We start from the raw sequence: 20,596 nt of genomic DNA, 5'->3' as shown, positions 1-20,596 counted from the left end.
TTTTATATAAACAACACATGGAGATTGTGAGAGGAGGTTTAAAAGCTTTACCTAGAATATGTTATAAAGATGTATTGTGATTGGATGCTTTTAGGATGATTTAATGGAATGTTATTATATAATCCTATTCTAGATTTTGAATATTATATATAAAAGGACGTAAAAACAATTATAGTCAAATTAAGGTTGAGATATAATAATTGTGATATACATGAATATAGGTGAATTTAAAATATACGATTTGATATGAAAAGCAGGTGGTGACTATGGAAGAGATGTATGGAAATACTGTAACCAACTGACACACTTTCTACAATTTGTAATGGAAGATGGTTTTTTTATTTTTATTTTTATGTTTGTTTGTCCTTGTTCAAAGACAAATAAAAATTGTTTTTTTTAAAAAGGAACATTTCATGAACCAGGTACAGAGACAGAAAAATCAGGTCTCTGTTGGGCATATCCTCTTCCTTAGAACAAGCTCCCTTTTAGGTTTCTGTCTATAGCAGTGATGGTGAACCTTTTTTGCCTTGTGTGCCAAAAGCAAGGGGAGTGCAGGAGGGGCGTGCATGGGCGTGCCACATCCTTAATGCTTTGCGCATGACCCCAGTGCACATGTGTGCACAACCAGCGCTCTCCCCCATTTTTGGTGTGCTTTTTTCGCCCTCCCCAGTCTCCAGAGGCTTTATAGGAGCCTGGCGAGGGCAAAAACAGCCTCCTCCCCCGGAAGCTTCAGGAGCTTCCCTGAAGCCTCCGGAGTGCTAAAAACCGGCTATGGGCAAACCGGAAGTTTGGGAACAGACTTCCAGTTTGCTCATAACGCCGATTTTAGCCCTCCAGAGCCTTCAGGAAGCCTCCTGAAGGCTCCTGAACACTCCGAAGGTCTAAAATCGGTCCTATGAGCAAACCGGAAGTCTGTTCCTGAACTTCCGGTTTGCCCTTAGGGGCAGTTTTTCATGCTCTGGAGACTTCAGGGAAACTCCTGATGCCTCTGGAGGGCGAAAAATGGCTTCAAAAGAAGGCTAAAGTGAAGCTGCCAGTGCGTGCATGTGTGCTGGCCAGCTGACAGGGCAAGCCTTGTGTGCCCTGACAAATGGCTCCGTGTGCCACCTTTGGCACGCATGCCATAGGTTCGCCAACTTGAGTCTATAGCATCTCTTTATCAAATTTAGCAACTTTTAAGATATGTAAAGTTTGTTATATTAGCTGGGGAACTCTGGGAACTGAAGTCCACATTTAAGCTGCCGAGTTTAAGAAACACCACTCTAGAAGAAATTCTAAAAAAAATCTGATTTATGACATTATGAAAAAGTATAGCCAACAGAATTTCCTGATTTACAACTGGTCTATTTACAACCCAGCAGGCTGTGAAATAATCAAAATGAAGAAGAGATCATGCAAACTGAATCCCCTATACCAGTGGTGGGCAACCTTTTTTTTCAACTGAGCCAAATCTCGCCAAAACCACGATTGAAATTTATTTTGAGAGCCACATTTTTAAAACCGAAAATACATAAGATGGTACACTGTTTTTAGTTTCAATAAACTCTGGCATTTGAAGCATGCAAGTCTTAAAGCTGTCAAGTTACAAGATCCTTGCACCCCTAACCCTTTAGAAAAAAAACCCCAGGGGTCTTCAAACCTGACAGCTTTAAGACTTGTGGACTTCAACTCCCAGAATTCCTCCTCCAGTCATATTGGATCAGGAACTCTGGCATTGAAGTGTGTAAGTCTTAAAGCTGTCAAGTTGCAAGACCGTGGCACCACTAACTCTTTAGAAAAAACCCGCAGGGGTCTTCAAACCTGACAGCTTGAAGACTTGTGGACTTCAACTCCCAGAATTCTGAGAATTGAAGTCCACCAAGGGCATCAATCATATTAGCCCAGGGATCTGCAAAATTGGCTCTTAAGACTGGTGGACTTCAACTCCCAGAATTCTGAGAATTGAAGTCCACCAGTCTTAAAACAGCCAACTTTGCAGACCTCTGTGTTAGCCCAAAGCCTGGTGCTGGGCCTTAAGACTAATTTGCTACTGCCCGCCCGGCTCCCCGGTTAGATTTTTGCTGGGAGGGGGTGGGGGGGAAGCTCCTTAGCCTCCGTTTCTTTTTCTGCCTCCTCGCTTCTCGTCCCCGCCCAACTTCAGGATCCTCCCTAATCATTGTGGGTCGAAAAGAAAAAAGGGAAAGGGGCGCTTGTTTTGAAGTGCCCGAGAGGAGGGAGGGGAGCGGGCGCCCGGCACACAGAAGAGCCGCATTAAAATGTGTAAAGAGCCGCATGTGGCTCGCGAGCCGCGGCTTGCCGACCACTGCCCTATACAATTATTCACCGATGGCATGGAATATAATTGTATGATAAATGTGGGACACCGTACTTCTTTGGCTTATTATTGTTATGTTAGCTGCAATCCACTCTGTTTTTGAAAAAAAAACCTCTATTCCCTGCTATTTGTTTACAGCCTCATAGCTGATACCAGTGGTGGGTTTCAATTTATTTTACTACTGGTTGCTCATGTGTGCGGGCAACGCTTCTGCGCATGCGCAGAAACATCCACTGCCACTGCCGGTTCGTCTGATCCAGGGCAAGCAAGCATAAACCCATCTCTGATTGATACTCATTAATTTATGGATCAAACAAAAAAAATTGTGAGCTATAATGCAGGATCCCCCATCTTTGGAGCACAACTGAAAGATCACAAGCAAATGAGAGAGCGGATTAAAATTCATGGGGTGGCCAGAAAGATTGAAATTTGAGCAGGCAGAAAGAATGGGTTTGAATCCTAATGAAGGCAGGAGAGAAAGTGTCTTTGTCACGTTGGTTGCATGATTAAAAAGGAGGAGAAAAACATGACTAGGTCTGGGCCCAAGTAGAAGTTCCTCATCAAAACCAAGAAGTGAATGTAGCAGCAGTAAAGTCACTAGATTGCCTGGTAATCCTAGTCTCCCTCAACTGCTTCTGCTGTCTTTAGCAGGTGATGTTAAGGGACAAAGGAAAATATTTGTAGTTCAGGGTTCAAATGATGGGTCTTTGCTGTTCTCTGAGCTTGCTTGTTTTCTTTCAGATGTTTCATTACCCTTGACATCATCAATGCTGGTGATGTGCTAATGATCAGCTAGCACTGATGATGTTACATACTTAAGGGTAATGCAAGAAATGTTTTCTCTGCAAGGAAACAAGCAAGCTTAGAGAGCACCAAGGACCCCCCATTACTGATTTTTATCCCACTTTAACAGTTTATTCCATTACATCAGAAGAATGTGCAACACCCCTCTGGTTAATATATAGATCTCCTGAGCATCCCCAGTAAGGGTGGATGGTGAGGGGGGAGTTGCTTAACATCATCTGTGTGATATGGAGGATAATGCTTTTCATTAATTCTTCTCTGGAGCAATATATGAGGTATTTAAGTAGATATAATCATAATCAGTCCAAAGAAATTAAATTCCACCAGAACTTAGATATTCTTAGGTTATTGTGACTCAGGCAAAAACCTATAACTTTATTTAAAAGGCTTCTTTAAAAGTACTTTCTGATGTAAGCTTAGTTTCCAGATGCCATCTTGTGGTCATAATGATCATTTCAAACTTTCTGGTCTCCAGACATAGTTATTTACGAATCACTGATGCAAATGGAAAACATTTCTTAGGCATTTATTACCTTTTATATCCGGATGTTGTTCCCACAGGCTGGAAATAAATGAGATGACTGCTACAATCTTGCTGATAAAATGGAGCAGGTTGTTTCATTAAAGACATAGCTGTTGTTTGATCCAGTTGTTTGACTTTAATTATTGCCGCAGAAATGTGTACCACGACACTAAAGCGATATCTCATGCCTAATCAATAGTAAAGGCATCTGAATGCAGCTGTTTAGTAGAGCTGCTCCTTTTTATTATAGAGAAATGCAGGTATTTAGCATTCTGTTCAAAAGGGGAATAATAGCACTCTGTTATTGTGACAAGTGAAAACATTACAAATAAGAAAAAACTCCTATCTGTAGGTCACCAGGATGTCAAATAAAAATAATAATGATCAACAGCGTGGATCAGCTGCGAGTGGTAACCTTGGATTATTTTATCATGTTCTCCAATTCTAAAAGCTATTTCCATATTTAAAATGGTCCAGATGAATCACGATAATTTTTCACATTACATTTTACAGCTGGAGTGCACAAATGAGGGGTTTTTACTATTGTACCAGAGTCCCCAACTCCAAAAGTGGGTAGTTCCAAGGCTATAAAATAGATACGATCAAGACAAAAAATGACATTGAAGTTGAATTTAATGTAAATCAAAAGCTAATTTAATTATATCTCCATAGCAACACCTAGCTGGCCTTGGTTATGCTCAGAAAACTAGGCAGGATAGGTCTTTGTTTCTGTTTGGATGAGAAACCAACAAGAAACAATTGAGTTCAGGCTTGGGAGTTAAAAAGAGATTGTGGAAAAACACAACGGCAGACATCTTCTTTATTGTTGGGAAGAAAACTCTATGGCATCTTCTTTTCTATACTCTCTCCCTTGTCTGATGATTAAAACTATAAATTACAAGCTCATTGTTTTCTTTTTTATGCAAACAGTCCATAAGGGGTATAGTTTGATTTACTTCTTTGGGATAATTATAATTTCTGAATACAGGTAGTACAGGTCGTCCTTGCCTTATGACCACAATCAAGCCTAAGATTTCTGTTGGTAAACGAGATAGTTGTTAAGTGCATTTTGCTTCATTTTATGACCTTTCTTGCCACAGTTGTTGTGAATCAGTTCATAAATCAGTTGATGGTTATAAGTTGAAAAGTATCTGTACTCAATCTTGGAGGAAATGGTCTCAAAATCTGGCAGTGTGGATGGGATAGTGTATTCCAGGGGACTGGTAATAGAGATGACAGCTTTGGAGGACAAATTGTTTCCAGTGTGTAAAAATATCATATTTGTGGTGCAGAATTCCACATTATCCATTTTCCAGCCAAGAAATGGAAAAAAAACCCAAACCCATTTCTTATATCTAATGGCTGTCCGGATATTTGTAGCCCAGATCTTGTAGCCTTGTCAGTGTCCCCATGCAAAATTGTGGAATTGTGAAATTGTGAATGACTGTAGTATTAATTTTTACACTCCTTTCCTCTACAAGTTTCTGTATTCACTTCCAAATATGGCTATAATTCTAGTGCAGAGTTCTAAATCTGTAGGTTTTTTTTTTAATGAGGATTTCCTGATTCCTGTACACAGATATCTCTGTGCAATTTTTATACTGTAGTAATTATCAGTTGTCTACTGAACAATGATTACATTTGGAACCAATATCTTGAGTTGGTCTTCACACATAAAGAGAGTTCCAGTAGATTCTTCCCAGGTTCAGAACGGTATTCCAATGTATACAGTTCCTTGCCAATGACTATTGGGCCATTTTTAGTCACATGCTGGGATATATGGTGATATTTTTGAGTCTGTCCCTTAAATGGAAGACATCCACAGAGAAAGCAGTTCTACTGGCAATGGCTGCCCTATGACCCTATTCCTTCCTTCCTTCCTTCCTTCCTTCCTTCCTTCCTTCCTTCCTTCCTTCCTTCCTTCCTTCCTTCCTTCCGTCCGTCAAACATATACGAGATAACAAGTATAAACATGGATATGAACACAGGAAATGGGTATGACTAAATGGGGACAGTAGAACAGGGCGGTAGGCACTCTGGTGCACTTACGGATGCCCCCTTATAGACCTCTTAGGAATGGGGTGAGGTCCACAGACAGTTTAAGGTTAAAGTTATGGGGGTTTGAGGATGTAACAACAGAGTTGGGTAGTGCATTCCAGGCATTGACCACTCTGGGGCTGGTCATATTTTCTGCAATCGAGTTTGGAGTAGTTTACCTTGTGTTTGTATCTATTGTTTGCCTGTGTATTATTGCGGTTGAAGCTGAAGTAGTTATTGACAGGTAGGACATTGTAGCAGACAATTTTGTGTAGTACACATAGGTCAGACTGTGGCCAGTGTAGTTCTAGGTTGTTCAAGGCCAAAATTTCAAGCCTGGTGGCATAAAGTATTCTATTGTGAGCACTGGAGTGGAGTACTCTTCTCGTGAAATGCCTCTGGACTCACTCAATTGTATTAATGTCCGATACAAAGTGTGGATTCCAGGCAGATGAGATCCATTGAAATAATTTAATATAATTCAATAGGAAATTCTTTCAAATGCAGCTATCAGTGCTAACAACATAATTTTGAGAATTAAGTATATCTAATGGGCCCTTTTCATGTAAAAAACAGAGAATAGCCAAAGCAGGAATTGTTCCAGCATATATCTTTGTAGATGATCTGTAGCACATATGATAAAACAATATTGGGAGCAAAGTAATGAGTAGTCTGCACAATAACCACCTCCGTTCTCCAGCAAACATTTAATTATATTAGTTTTGAAGCTGGATAACGGTATCAACTTTATGTCAATATTTATAAATTATGCCTAGGCTTAATCTAGATCTCTTCTTAATCAAATTAAATTGCTAATATAATTTGAATGCTTGTTAGGAAGATTTTAAATTGAGTATAATTTAATTAAATTTAAATGTATGTATAATTTATCCTGGATCCAACCCTTTGTTGGTTTATTCTGTGTATTATTTAGTCTCAATTATAACTTTCATCTTTATTTTAAATTTACCCAAATAAATACCCTAGTCGCTACTGAATGTTTTTGAAATGGATATGGAAATTGCCACAAGACAGAATAAGTCATATTATCTCTAGTTTGCAAAAGCTACGTATTCAGTCTTCCTGCTTTAATGCAACTCCAGAAGTATTTCACTAGTTTTACAATCAGTACAACTTGCCTATAAATATAAAAAAGGGAAAATGTCAGATCCTCCATTTTACAGAAAGGCAGCAATATTATATCATGCATATTCTGGGATTATTGGCATCTCACCTTGAAAAGACTGCTGAGGGATGAATAGCTAGTAAGATCAAGTAGGGTTCAACAAGTTTGACCCTCGCAATTCAATTGCTATTTTCATAAATTTAATATCACATCTGATACCGAAATCTTATCATAGAATATCTATTATTTCCTACCTAGATATTACCTGCAGGGAGAGGAATATAATTTGCATGGGTAGCTGGAGGAAATAAATTGTGCTGGATTAATAGCTTCTCCTACAAATCAGTTTTAAAGCTATTTTTCTTTTAAAAAAATCTTAAATTGTTTAAAAATAAAGTATTGGTATTCAGAAAACAAAGTTAATGGCCCGTTTCTATTTTTCAGTGTCATCTTTAAAAGTTTAGCAACAGAATGTATTTTTGATAGAAAGTAAGTTATTTTAATCTGTCAGAAAGAGCTCATATATGTGTATGAAGGGACATAATATTAACAAACATTTAATAATTGGATTACACAATAGACAATTTAAGACCATAGGTTGTCCATTACAGTAGCAAATATTAGGAGAGTTTTTGAAAGCCAACATTTAACTTAATATTTTTTAATTTTGTTATTGTATATATTTCCCGCTACAATCCCAAAAGACTCCGGCTAACATATAACATAATGAAACAGCTACAATAACAAGACTATAATAATGATAATAGTAATGAAATCCTAAGGGTATCTATAAAGAAAAGCAAGAATAAAATCCCACACACTTGTTCACAGTAGAAACAAAGTTAAGTTAATGTTAATTAACTTTTACTCATTGGCAAAATATGTTTGTAAGTTCAGCTGGCATGGGAATTATTTCAGAGGACACCAGGGGTGGTATTCAGCAGGTTCTGACCAGTTCTGGAGAACTGGTAGCGGAAATTTTGAGTAGTTCGGAGAACTGGTAAATACCACTGACTGGCGCTGCCCCCATATATTCTCTGCCTCCCGAGTCTCAGCTGATCGGGAAGAAATGAGGATTTTGCAGTAACCTTCTCCTGGAATGGGGAGGGAATGGAGATTTTACAGTATCCCTCCGCTGCCACACCCACCAAGCCATGCCCACCACGCCACACCCACAGAACCGGTAGTAAAAAAAATTGAAATCCCACCACTAGAGGACACCCACCATTGCTGTCACCCATTCTGTGACCCCAATGAAGGGAAGGAATTTTCAGCAGGCCTTCCCTTGATGAATAGAACAGGTTTGGAAAGTATACATAATATTAACATTTTATCTATATTTCCATTTGTTTTGACATTTCTTAAACAGAAATTTGTCATTCTCAAAATAAGTGCCAATGCAAAAAGGGGACTTCTTCATGTCTTTGCTAAATGACAATTAGAGTGGTTATTTGTATACTATTTCTGTGCAGCACTTCATACAAGTTTTTCTATAAGGTGTCACTACTTTCTGGCTTTTTTTTACACACAGGTACCGTATTTTTCGCCCTTTAAGACGCACTTTTTTACTCCAAAAAAGAGGGTGAAAATCTGGGTGCGTCTTATATGCCGAATGTAGCCACCTGGGTCATCTAAAAATGGGGCAGGCAAAGCGGGCGTTGCAGAGATAGTTGACACCAGTGAGGAAGAAAGTGATGACAATGACTGCGTGGATCTGTCCTTCCTCATTTCTGATAGCAGCAAAGAAGAGGAATTCTTGGGATTCGAATAAAAACATTACAGCCTTATTTTTGTTACTTTCACTGTTTACTGACTTTACTGACTGTTAATGAGAGTAAAGATAGTTCTTAATATGTTACATGGTTGACATAAAATTGTTCTTAAACTGCTGTTAACTTTATACAGTTGATATAAATATTTTACTACAGTATTTGGTTCAGAATCTTTTTTTTCTAGATTTTCCTCCTTTAAAATTGGGTGCGTCTTATATTCGGAGCGTCTTATTGGGCGAAAAATGCGGTAATTAATACCAACAAAGCTGACAGAACAAACGAAGTATTTGGATAGAGGTGTAATGGTGATCCTAGAATGGTAGAAATGCATTTAAATAAAAAAATGGTTGTTGATTAGAGAGTGGGAGCATGGCAACATTTCTCTAACGGAAATCAATGCCTACAGAAAATATGGATTCAACTTGAAAAACAAGAAGAGGAAGAAATAAGTGTATCCATTCTGGTTCTGGATCATTGTGTGTTATATGATGTTTTCACATTAGCAGATATGATGGTCATGGCTCCTTCCATTTCTATGATTTTATTTGTAGCACATCCTTTTAGTATAAAATAGGGTCCTATAGAACTTTAGGGTTACTGGATTTTTATGGGTATGTGTGCTGTTCATTTTATTTTTATCCACTTGTTTGATCTGATAGATAAATTGTTGGTGAATAAAAATCAGTGTGTTGTGTTGAAATAAACTACAGTCTTATTCTTCTGTATATGTTGTATTGGAACCTTGATATTTAACTATTGTGAAAGGAATGGGGCAGATTTGTAATCAATCCTTTATTTTTCTAATCTTATTTATAATCTTATTTTTATGACCACTTCCAAGGTCTCTTCCAACTCTGTTATCCTGTTCTGCCTCTTATGGTGGTATCTTTTGTCCATGTCTAAAATGGGACAATACAACATTTATTAGAAATAAAAACATTCATTTATCTCTTTTATAAGAAGAAGAAATATTTTTTCTTTGTGAAAAGCTATGATTTTCAGTTAAATAACAACAAATGCATAATATTTTACTAATAATTACTTTTCCCTGATAAATGCAATTTTCTTCCATAGAATTATTTCAACTTATAGATTCCAAGTTTCATATAATTAATGTCATACCAAATTAATTCAACTTTTAAAAGCAATTACAACTTCATTAAAAAGTACCATTTTAAGCCTTTATCATGAATATGCATGGAGACATTTTTCACTGACCTAGTGATTATGTCTTCCTTTGCTAGAAGCATAGATTTTTGTCAGTATAGGTTTATACCATACATTTATTTCAGGACAGAGATTGGTTTAAATGCTGCTGAAGTCTAAATCCTAGTATAGCAAGGGTATCTGCAGAGTATGGTGAGAAAGGTCAAGATAGGCAATCAAAGATGGTTTTTTTAAGCAGAGCTTCAATTGCACAATAAAAATGAGCAAAGCTTCATCTCACCATCATGGCCTTCATCCTGATTTCTTTTATCACACTCTGGTCACTGGCCATGTTAGTCTTCAACAGCATCTTGTTCTGCATCTCAGATCTAGTCCATGGAAGGTTATCATATCATATATATATTTGTTGTTTTTAACATATTCTTTACTGTACTATTCTGTACAATTCTGAGAAAAGTATCCAATGACACTAATAGTTTATGGCCAACATTTACCATTCTACATGTGAATGAAATTTTCTTGGGATTGGATCCTTTCCAATAAAATCTATAATAATCATCTATCATATTTTAAAGCAAAGAATATGAACATTTTATTCACATTTTGAACATTAAAAGTAAATAGAAATCATGAAATAAAAATATAACCCCACTATGCTAGTTCATATCTTCCCTGTTTAAATGTTTTGGGCAATAGAATATTATTCTAATGTGTTTTAGAGAATCATCACATTTAATCATTCTTGCATCTTAGAGGAAGGAAATTGCATAAACGGTTATCCAAATAAACCCATATTTTAATAATCAGGCATTATTTGGGTAATATAGATGATAAGATTCAGAAAAAGAAATGACTTTTAAAATGGAACTGAACTACAACATGAACATTTTAAAATGCTAGCTTGGCTTGAGAAATATTTTTTGATTCAAGGGTCAGATTCTTGAAAGACTGATTTAAGGTATATTGCATTAAGAGAAAATACTAGATAAGACTGAAATGTTTTGGCAGAGTGGGGGAAATTATCATTCTGCCTGATAATTCTGTCTCAGACACTTTTTAATAAAATCTGAACTCTTCCCAACCCCCCTTTGGATCATTTTAACTCTCTTTCATTTTAGCATATTACAAGGAAAGGATAGATCAGATTATTCTGCAATTGGGTCACACTATATTTCTGCACATCCCTTTCATGTGAAGAATATCGTAATCCTTTAGTCATCAAGCTTATTTTGAGGCTTTTTAAAAAATGTACTAAGTACAGTAGTTAGGCTCATCTCACTCAAAAGAGATCCTTTACACCATTCCATCATTAGATTAACCTTAAATGGATCGACCCTTGAATGTAGATGTTGGGAAAATGTTAAAAAAAGAGAAAAGGCTAAGCCAATGTATTAAGACAGTAACAAGGAATTGCATATTTTAAATTGAGGCTTTATCTTAGAACGAAGAATGGAGTTTGTTTGTTTAGTTAGTTTGTCACTCATGTATAAGATAAGAGGAAAAAGAATAAACATGAATAAGAACACAGGAAATGGGTACAAATAAATGGGGACATTAGGGCAGGGACATTAGGCACACTGGTGCACTTATGCATGCCCCTATGTTTACTATATTACCTGATGCCAATGTTTTTGCCCAGGCAAAATCAGGTTTGCAAAGTTAGAATTCTTCCTGCTACTCTCCCTCATTCATCATGGTCTTTGCCAGAAGACTCATCCTGAATTCAGCTGTGTGGATTCCTAATTAACAACTTGCCCGTAAGGTACTGACCCTCACTGAACTCATCTGTCTTCCTCTGAAATGACTAAGCTCTGTCCTGCATTAAAGATGTAAAAGGCCACAAATTACTTTCCTGGTCTTTGTAGCTAAGAAAAGGTGGCATGGGTGGTGGTGGTAATAGTATGGGGCAAGGGAGTGGATAGGAAGAACCATTGCTTAATGAATAGCAATTTCAGGAACAAAACTAATTTATTCCAGAAGCTCTCTCTGCTTGAGTGAAGGAAAATATTCAATTATTTTTCAGTTAGGTAGTTGTACTGTGTTATTGAAACAAATAACTTTTCCATCCAAAGAGCTTGGAAAAGGTTAATATTTTTACAATTACTGAATGTACAAATAAGCTATTCTAAAAAAAATGTAAGGTTTCAAAGTCTTAAATTTTACCAAATGCTACTTAAAAGGTAAAGGTTCCCTCCCAACTCTAGGGGGTGGTGTGCATCTACGTTTCACAGCTGAAGAGCCAGCGCTGTCCGAAGACGTCTCCGTGGTCATGTGGCTGGCATGACTAAATGCCGAAGGGACACGGAACACTGTTACCTTCCCACCAAAGTGGTTCCTATTTTTCTACTTGCATTTTTACGTGCTTTCAAACTGTTAGGTTGACAGAAGCTGGGACAAGTAATGGGAACTCACTCTGTTACGTGGCACTATGGATTTGAACCACCAAACTGCCAACCTTTCTGATTGACAAGCTCAGCATCTTAGCCACTGAGCCACTGCGTCCCAAAAATTCTACTTAGGCAGATGCAAATAGGAAGTTGAGACAGAGACATGCAGCGAAGGTTTAAGAATCTAGCATCCAGTATTCTTGAGAGAATGTTTGTAATTTAAAAAAAAGAGTAAATGTAAAAAAATAAAGAAGGAACCATATGGAAATATCATGCATGCAAATTAGAGATAATATATAGTAGCCCACATGATCCATATAGGATCACACATAAACTCTGAATTTTACAGCCTGTTAACAAAGTTAAAATGGGCTTGAAGTTAAGTTTCTTTTGGTATGAAAATCGAAACCATGTTGTGGGAACCAAGCTATCATATTAAGTCATAATATGAATCAATTTTTAAAGTGAACATAGCGATTATGTTTTGTTACCTTTTAGATTTAGATTGTATATCTTGCCTACAGGAGTTTATATATTTACATTAATGTAGGGGTGTCAAATTCGTGTCATCACAGTGGTGTCACATGACGTATTGGAACTTTCCCACCCTTTCGCTAAAGTAGGCGTGGGCATAGCCAGCATGTGACACATCTAGCCCATGGGCCGCGAGTTTGACAGCCCTTCATTAATATGTCTCAATTCATTGCATCTTTTCTTTAATATAGCATATCTTCACTTTCCATAATGAAACTGGGCTCCATGTTGTTAGAAGATACAACACTGTTTTGTATAAAATATTAAAGGCTGTTTCTAACTTTTGAAAATATAATGTGCTTATTTTCTGAAAAATGCTTCTATATTAACAAGTAATTATGATTACTGTGATTTTCTCTTCACAATGAATGGAAATAATGGCTAGAGAATGAAATATAAACTCAAGGAAATGGTTTTCCCAGACTTTAAAAGTCTGAATCTTTTGAAAACATTTCCTGTCAAAGATCTTTCTTTTTGATGACAAGCTGACTTCAAAATACATTGTGGTATGAAATGATCCTTTTAGTGGTTTTCACAAAGCAATTACAAAGATAATAATTTTCTTGTCATCAGCCATAGAGCTTTCTTGAGTTTTGAATAATAAATCAAATGAATTTAGAACAATATTTATGATTTAGGTAAATTTGTGTTTCTGTACAAACTCTAAACCTACCCTATTCATCCTGAAGATGATGTGTGCGATGAACTTGACAGTTCTTCAACACCACATTTTTATAGCACAAAATTCTAGAAAAATAAAACAGTTTTAGTTTAACAGGTTTTTAAATTATTTATGATTACATATTGTGCAATATGTTAAAATACCAGTATATTGTATTGTCCTATTGGACAAAGCTGTTATCGTGTCTTAACATCTGCTCATTTTTGCGGCTATATTGGTTTACCACTGAATGGAATGACAAGCATTGTTGAATGATAGCAACAAGAAAAAGAAAGTATGGTAGAGAACATATTAAAAATCATCTTCATTTGTTTGTCCTCTATGAATTAGTAATGTGGTATTAATATTTTTAGATCATTGCACTGAGATACAAACATATATTAATAGCTTTTAATGTGTAATGAAATGTCTTGTTTTGTTTATAAAGATTTTTTTTCTCTCTGGTATCCAAAATTATTGTTATAACCTAGTGACAATAACTGCTTTTTGGTAACTAGGAGACTGTATTTGCTTAATCAGGTTTCATACAGGCCTTTGAGACACCAGGCCTATCTATTTCCACTCTTTTCAATGAATAATACTTGGGATATTATTATTATTATTATTATTATTATTATTATTATTATTATTATTATTATTATTATTATTATTATTATTGCTGATATTCATTGTGTTTATTTTGTAAATGTAAAGTTTGTAGCTGCCTCAAAATTGGCTATAAGTGTTCCTTGAGCTCACTGAGTTAAAGCTCAATGGCTTAAATAGATTCTTAATGCACAAACTTCCTTTTACCCACCTTTTTTAAGAAGAAAAGGTTAATTTCTATATTCCTGTCCTGCCTCTGCATTTGTCTAAACATATTCCTCTACTTCTATCTGCTGAAATGATGAATGAATGACTGACTGAATGAATCCATCCATCATGATACAGCACCACCAAAACACATCTTCATATGGAATGGAATGGAGTGATACTATGGGTGTTTTAAGCCTACATTAATGAAATCCTTCTAAATGGTAACCAGTGAAAGACCGGTGAAAGAGAGCTGCGGTGGTGCAGTGGTTAGAGTGCAGTACTGCTTCTGCTGCCTGCCTGCTGCCTAAAATTTGACAGTTCAAATCCCACCAGGGTCAAGGTTGCCTCAGCCTTCCATCCTTCCAAGGTGGATAAAATGGGGACCCAAATTGTTGAGGGCAATACACTGACTCTGTAAACCACTTAGAAAGGGCTGTAAAGCACTGTAAAGTGGTATATAAGTCTAAGTGCTATTGCTATTGAAGAATGGCATTCTGTTGTAGACAATGCTTACGCAAAGGAAACTCAATGAAAAAATGAAAGGAAAAATGATAGCCTAGTGACAATATGGGGAATGTATGAGGAAAGAAAGACTGAATCATGGGAGTGAGATGATGGGAAGCATGACAAGCATTCTGTGGAAAACAGATTGTGAATAAACAGGAAAGACAACTATATAATGACTTTCCAGTAAAATAGTGACTTTATTTCCTTGCCCTTTTTCTTTATGGAGTGGGGAGGCATAAATTTACACTGGATATAAAGCAAAAAAAAAATCTATGCCATGCAAGCTGTCATGGTGAAATATTATATGGTTAAACCAAATCGGAATTCTTCATTAAATTAGATGCAAATTAAAAGTTGCCCTGATCTGTACGAGGACTTCTAAGGATCTTACTTAAGAGCTTCACAGTTAATAACTATTCTGTAGTGGACATTTTCAAACCTTAAGAGTATTCCTGCCATTTGTTCAGGAAGTCACAAATTTTTTTGTGAACTAAGGGCTTGAGCATAATATTTTCCTATTATTTAAACTCTTAAATTCTGAGTAATTTTATAGCTATGATTAATTATTGTGTTAATAAATAGATAGAATATTCAGAAATGCAGAGTTTTATTCTTTCCCCATAGTTTAGAAAAATGTCATTGAGAAAAGTACAATGGAATTATGTTCACTTTTCATGAACAAGTACTGTAGCCTAAATCAACATCCATTTTGTCTGGAAATATTTAATTTTTGGAAAGCGGATATACATTTTTAATGCAACCAAATTTCCAATTTAGTTGAAATAATAATAAAAAATATCTCTGAGGTCAAAACAAGGCAACATGTTACATTTTTAAAGAGTTCATTTTATATTATATATTAAATGTTTAAATACTATCATAGGTTTATAAAACTAATATGACAATTTTAAAATATTGCCTCTTTATGAGTAGGTTTTAAGCCACATCCACTCCTTGCCTCTAAGACAAAGTATCTTCTAATATTAAGCAATTCAGAGCATATCTGTTCAAAGTTATATTAAAATCTAGAGGAAATTTCATTCTACAATTATGCTATTATGGTCATGAACCTTGGACTGATATGTACAGTAAATCTGAACTGTTAGGGAGGGTCTAATTGTTAGAAAAAGCCAAGGCTTTTATTAATCCCACCTTAAAAAAAACTAAAGTTGCAAACTATTCATATTTTAAAACAAAGATCTATTTTCCCTTCAGTATTTTCTTAAGCGATACCACAAGAAAAAAACCAGAGGAAGTGGCTATTCTGCTCACATACATAATGCATTTTGGAGCAAAAATACTCTCAGGGATATAATTTTTGCAAATAGATACTCTGATGAGATGAAATGGCCTTTTGATTAATTATTAAAATTTGGGCCATTTGTTTTTCTGGCTAAGTGCTCATCAACCCATTGTTAGACTTTAAAAATAAGAGTATCTTTCAAGGAAGTGCATCAGAAACCTCACAATTACATAAAAAGTAATTAATTATAAATCCAATGCTCAGTGGTTCAGTTCCTGGCAGTGCTCTCATTGCTGGCATCATGATACGTAGAATCTTGATGTTTAAAAACAAGGGAAAGTTTTTGAACAAATATTTTAATGAACATTTTACTCTAAATTCACAATTATCAGTTCCATTTTGGTCACACATAGTTAAATGAAAACATTAAAATAAAATATAAAATTAAACACTAAATGTTAATTATGATTTATAAAAAGTAAAGGCCTTAACAACTTATAGATTATCTTTGCTCATGAACATTCAATAGGTAGTATATATAAAAAAGGGTTCTGTACATAAGTACATGAAGCAATAATGACAGGACTAAACAGAGATCTCTATCATTGTAAAGAATCATATTTCAAACAACTGGAGACAAATGAAGTTGCTGAGGTCTAAGTGGTTGCACTTTCTTAAAGATTATGTTTCCAAACTTTCTAAATTCTTGGCTTCACTATCACTGCTGCATTCAAAAGCAAGGCAAATATAGGATTCTGCTACTTTCAAGATACCAAAAAAAAATGAAGTAGGGATTTAATAGGATCTATCCTTTAATATAGAGAACCAAAATTTGGATTCAATGAGGTGCTTTAATGTGGAAACAAATAAAAAAGATATGAGACGGTCTGAACTTGGCAGAACAATAGGAAAACTGGTAAGGAGTCAGTTTTTAAAAGGAACGTAATCTTTGGAGATCGTGTCTTTTTGCTTTACAGCTAAGCTAGGATCATAAAGGGATACTAAGACAGGAGGAAAAACAATTTGGCCTCAAAAGTTCAAACAAAAACCAAAACTGAAGTAGTATTGTGATACATTTAGGCTGAAGTAGAGCAAGGGCTTTGATAGTCTGATTTACAGGAATGTAAAGCAATTTCTAGGAGGTTCTTGAGTACTTCATAATTTCATTCAGTCCTATAAAGGATAGGAAAGATAAATGAATGTTGGTATTCCAAACATAATATGTCATGATGATGGCTCAGATGATACTCTGACTTCTAATCTATTTTGAAGGAAAGAAGGTTGCACGGCTGAAGCATTTTTATAGCAATCCTGTGGAATAACCAATTCACATGGATTATCTAGCAAAGTGAAGGCTTTGCAACCTAGCAAACATTTGGCTATATCGAGAATTCCCTGACCACAACTTCCTTTACTCTAAGAAATGGTGGGAAATTATTATTATTATTATTATTATTATTATTATTATTATTATTATTATTATTATTATTATTATTATTATTATTATTATTATTATTATTATTATTTAATAATAATAATAATAATAATAATAATAATAATAATAATAATAATAATAATAATAATAATAATAATAATAATAATAATAATAATAATAATAATGATAATAATAATAATGATATCTCCATACTTCTTTGGGAATTATTATTTTTTAATATTCATTTCTGCTGTTTATTCCACCTTCAGTCAAGAGATCAGGTTAATGCCTACAGGAAAATGTAGGGGACCGCTACATATGAACCAAGAGTTAGCGCAACAGAGCTCCACCATTTATTCTGAAAATTGGTTTATATTAAACAAACAAAAACATTTTTTTCCTTATGGCAGTAATGCAGACCACATGTACTTTTAATAGTTGGCTTGTAGCAGAATTTCTTGGGAAAAGAGACTGGTGAATTAGTGAACAGACTGAGATAAAAGAATATGTTTTGATAGGGGATTAAGGAAAAAGATATGAAAGCACGGTGAGACTTTGTGTATCTGTATGCATGTGTATATGTGTGCGTATGAAAGAGAGAAACAGAGACAGATACTGAGTTACATCTAGATCAGGGGTGTCAAACTGGTGGCCCGCAGAATGGATGTGTTATGCGCAGGCCCCACCCATCCCAGCTCCACGAAGGGAAAAGCATCGCAATACATCATGTGACGGCAATGTGATGTGGCAAGGTTGACACCTGAGATGTAGGTGATTCTGCATTGCTTTTCTGTGTCTTTTAACATGTCACATTTCATTTCATGATTTGTCTTATTAAGGGGAAGCTCATGGACTCTGTTTGAGGGGCCAGGTTTACTACCTCTTTTTCTATAAGAATACTGCAGTACAAATATCACAAAAGGTTCTACTTCGTTCTTTATGTCTGTCCCCAAAATCCCTTTTTGTTTTCAGTTTTCTAAAAGGCCTGTACAAAAATGAAACAAAGTAGATGAAATCAAGTCAAATGAAACACTGAAGAGATATTGCTTCAATTGACAGTTTATAATCAGAAAGAAATGGAAGAGAATTTTCGCTGTGATTTCAAACTGCATCTTCATTCGAATTTCTAAACAACCATGAATGTCTAATGACACCACATGTGTGCCTAATTAAACATATGATTATGAGTGATTATGTGTATCTAACGATTATGTCTTTGTAATGAAATATAAATTTGTTCCTTCTAAAGACTAATCCTTATTCTGCTTTGACTTTTTGCTTCCAAATATAAAATCTTTTTCTGTGCACATTGAACAAAGCTTGTTTAAAAATAACTTGAGTATCTATATCTTTATGCCTGTTTGCTGAATAGGGACTCCTACTGCATTTGGTGAGACCTGCTTATAAATAAACACATTTAGGACTGTGATCTTTTTTTCATCATTGTTATTTTTTATTGTATTGTTTTATGTAAGAGACTGATCTTGATTTTATGTTTTGCTTTTTATAATAAATATTTGTGAATATTTTATGTTATTAATTTTTTTTAGATATTTTCACTTTTTATAAATCATTCTCAGATTAACAAAAAATAATAAGACATAGATCCCAGAAAATCAACTTTTCAGGTTGAAAGTGACAAAAACCTATATGCAGTGAAAATTTGATAAGCAATCGTAAAAACAAAAACAATATAGATGAATATACTTATGATCAACACAACCATTGTATAGTCCAAATATTTATCCAAACAGGAAGGTTTCTGAGCAATCTCAGAAAAAACCCCCTCTGTATTTGATTTTTGAACTTCTGTTTTATTCTACAGTTTTATTCCAGATATCTAGTACAAGAGTAGTACAAGAGTGATGAAATTATTAATTGTGAACAATAGTGATAAGAAAGCATGAACAGAACTGACTTAAGCATCTTCAAGACCTTGATGGTGATGGAGATAGCAGATTTTGAAGCACAGTATCCAACCTTGCAGGTTTTAAATTACCCACAAGGTGGCAGAGGCAGCTTACAAGAGCTTTTTTTGGTAGTGAAATATTCCATGAAGGATTCCATGATTTTGAAAATCTATACAAATCTTAGAAAAGAAAGCTAGGGCATTTTCACTGATTCTTATGAGAAAAAACTTCAGATTTGCACAAGCTTCTCAGTACACCCTTAAGAAAAAAAGTTTATAATCTTTTGAAACACAAAAATCTTAAACACCAATTAGAGGATTGTTTTGGTTGAACCCTTGTTGTTATTACTATTATTATTTTACAACTATTGTTACAGTTACCGGTATATTTCTTTCACTACTGGAAAACAGAAAATTGTGTTTTAAGTTCCAAGAGGCCCTTCTTTGTCCCTTGTTCAATGACCAAATAATTGAATCAGAAAGGAAAAGCCTGATGGCTAATTTCATTCTTGGTTTTCATCACCTTAAAATGATCAAACATCCTTTTCTCACTTTCCTAAAATTTAAAATAAATCTATACTTTTGAAAGGAAAGCAAATGAACAATAGGAAATTATTTGAAAATTAGATTTAAAAGGATGCTTGCTCATAGTTGATGTCAAGGGCTGGTGACCAAGCAATAGATCATGAAGTCTTGAAGGCTTTCCTGAAGAATTTTCTTGGATTTGACCATTTAAGAAAAATCTGTGTGCTGATTTGAAAAGTATTCAAACTACCAAACTACTTTTGTATAGACAACAGGATAGATGTTTAAAAGTAGCATTCATATCATTCTAATAATTTTCTTCTTGTTCATATTTCCCTATTTTTAAAATTATTATTTCAATCATAGAAATAATTACTTGTTAAAAGTATTGCATTATGTGTTATGAAGGAATCTTTTAAAAAGCATAAAATCTGGTGCAATTTTCCTCCAATCTAAAAGGATAAAACCTATTTTGAGTCTGGACTGCCACGTGGAATATATTTTTTTAAAAATATTTTTTCCAAACACTTTGAAGAATTTGAAATAAATACAATTTCAATAAGATGGACTAGGCTTATAGAATTTGCAGATGATAAATTTCTAACATTGCTTTGCCTGCCAATATTGCAGCTCGGTAAGGCATTCTTTGCCCGAGGTACTTGTTTGTTTGCCAAAGCCAGTTCAGCACCACTGTGCTTGGACAGTTCCACCAGGAAAGAAATTGTTCTCCTACCTAGCGTGTTAATAAATACACCCTCTGGCTAGAAACTGTCCATTGCCATTCCTAATTAGAAATATCCTAAGAATCTACAGATTCAAACAGTTTCCTGCAATAA

The sequence above is a fragment of the Natrix helvetica genome (genome assembly GCF_964273705.1).
Source record: "Natrix helvetica genome assembly, chromosome: 4".
Classification (NCBI taxonomy): Eukaryota; Metazoa; Chordata; class Lepidosauria; order Squamata; family Natricidae; genus Natrix; species Natrix helvetica.
This window is presented reverse-complemented; position numbering follows the sequence as displayed.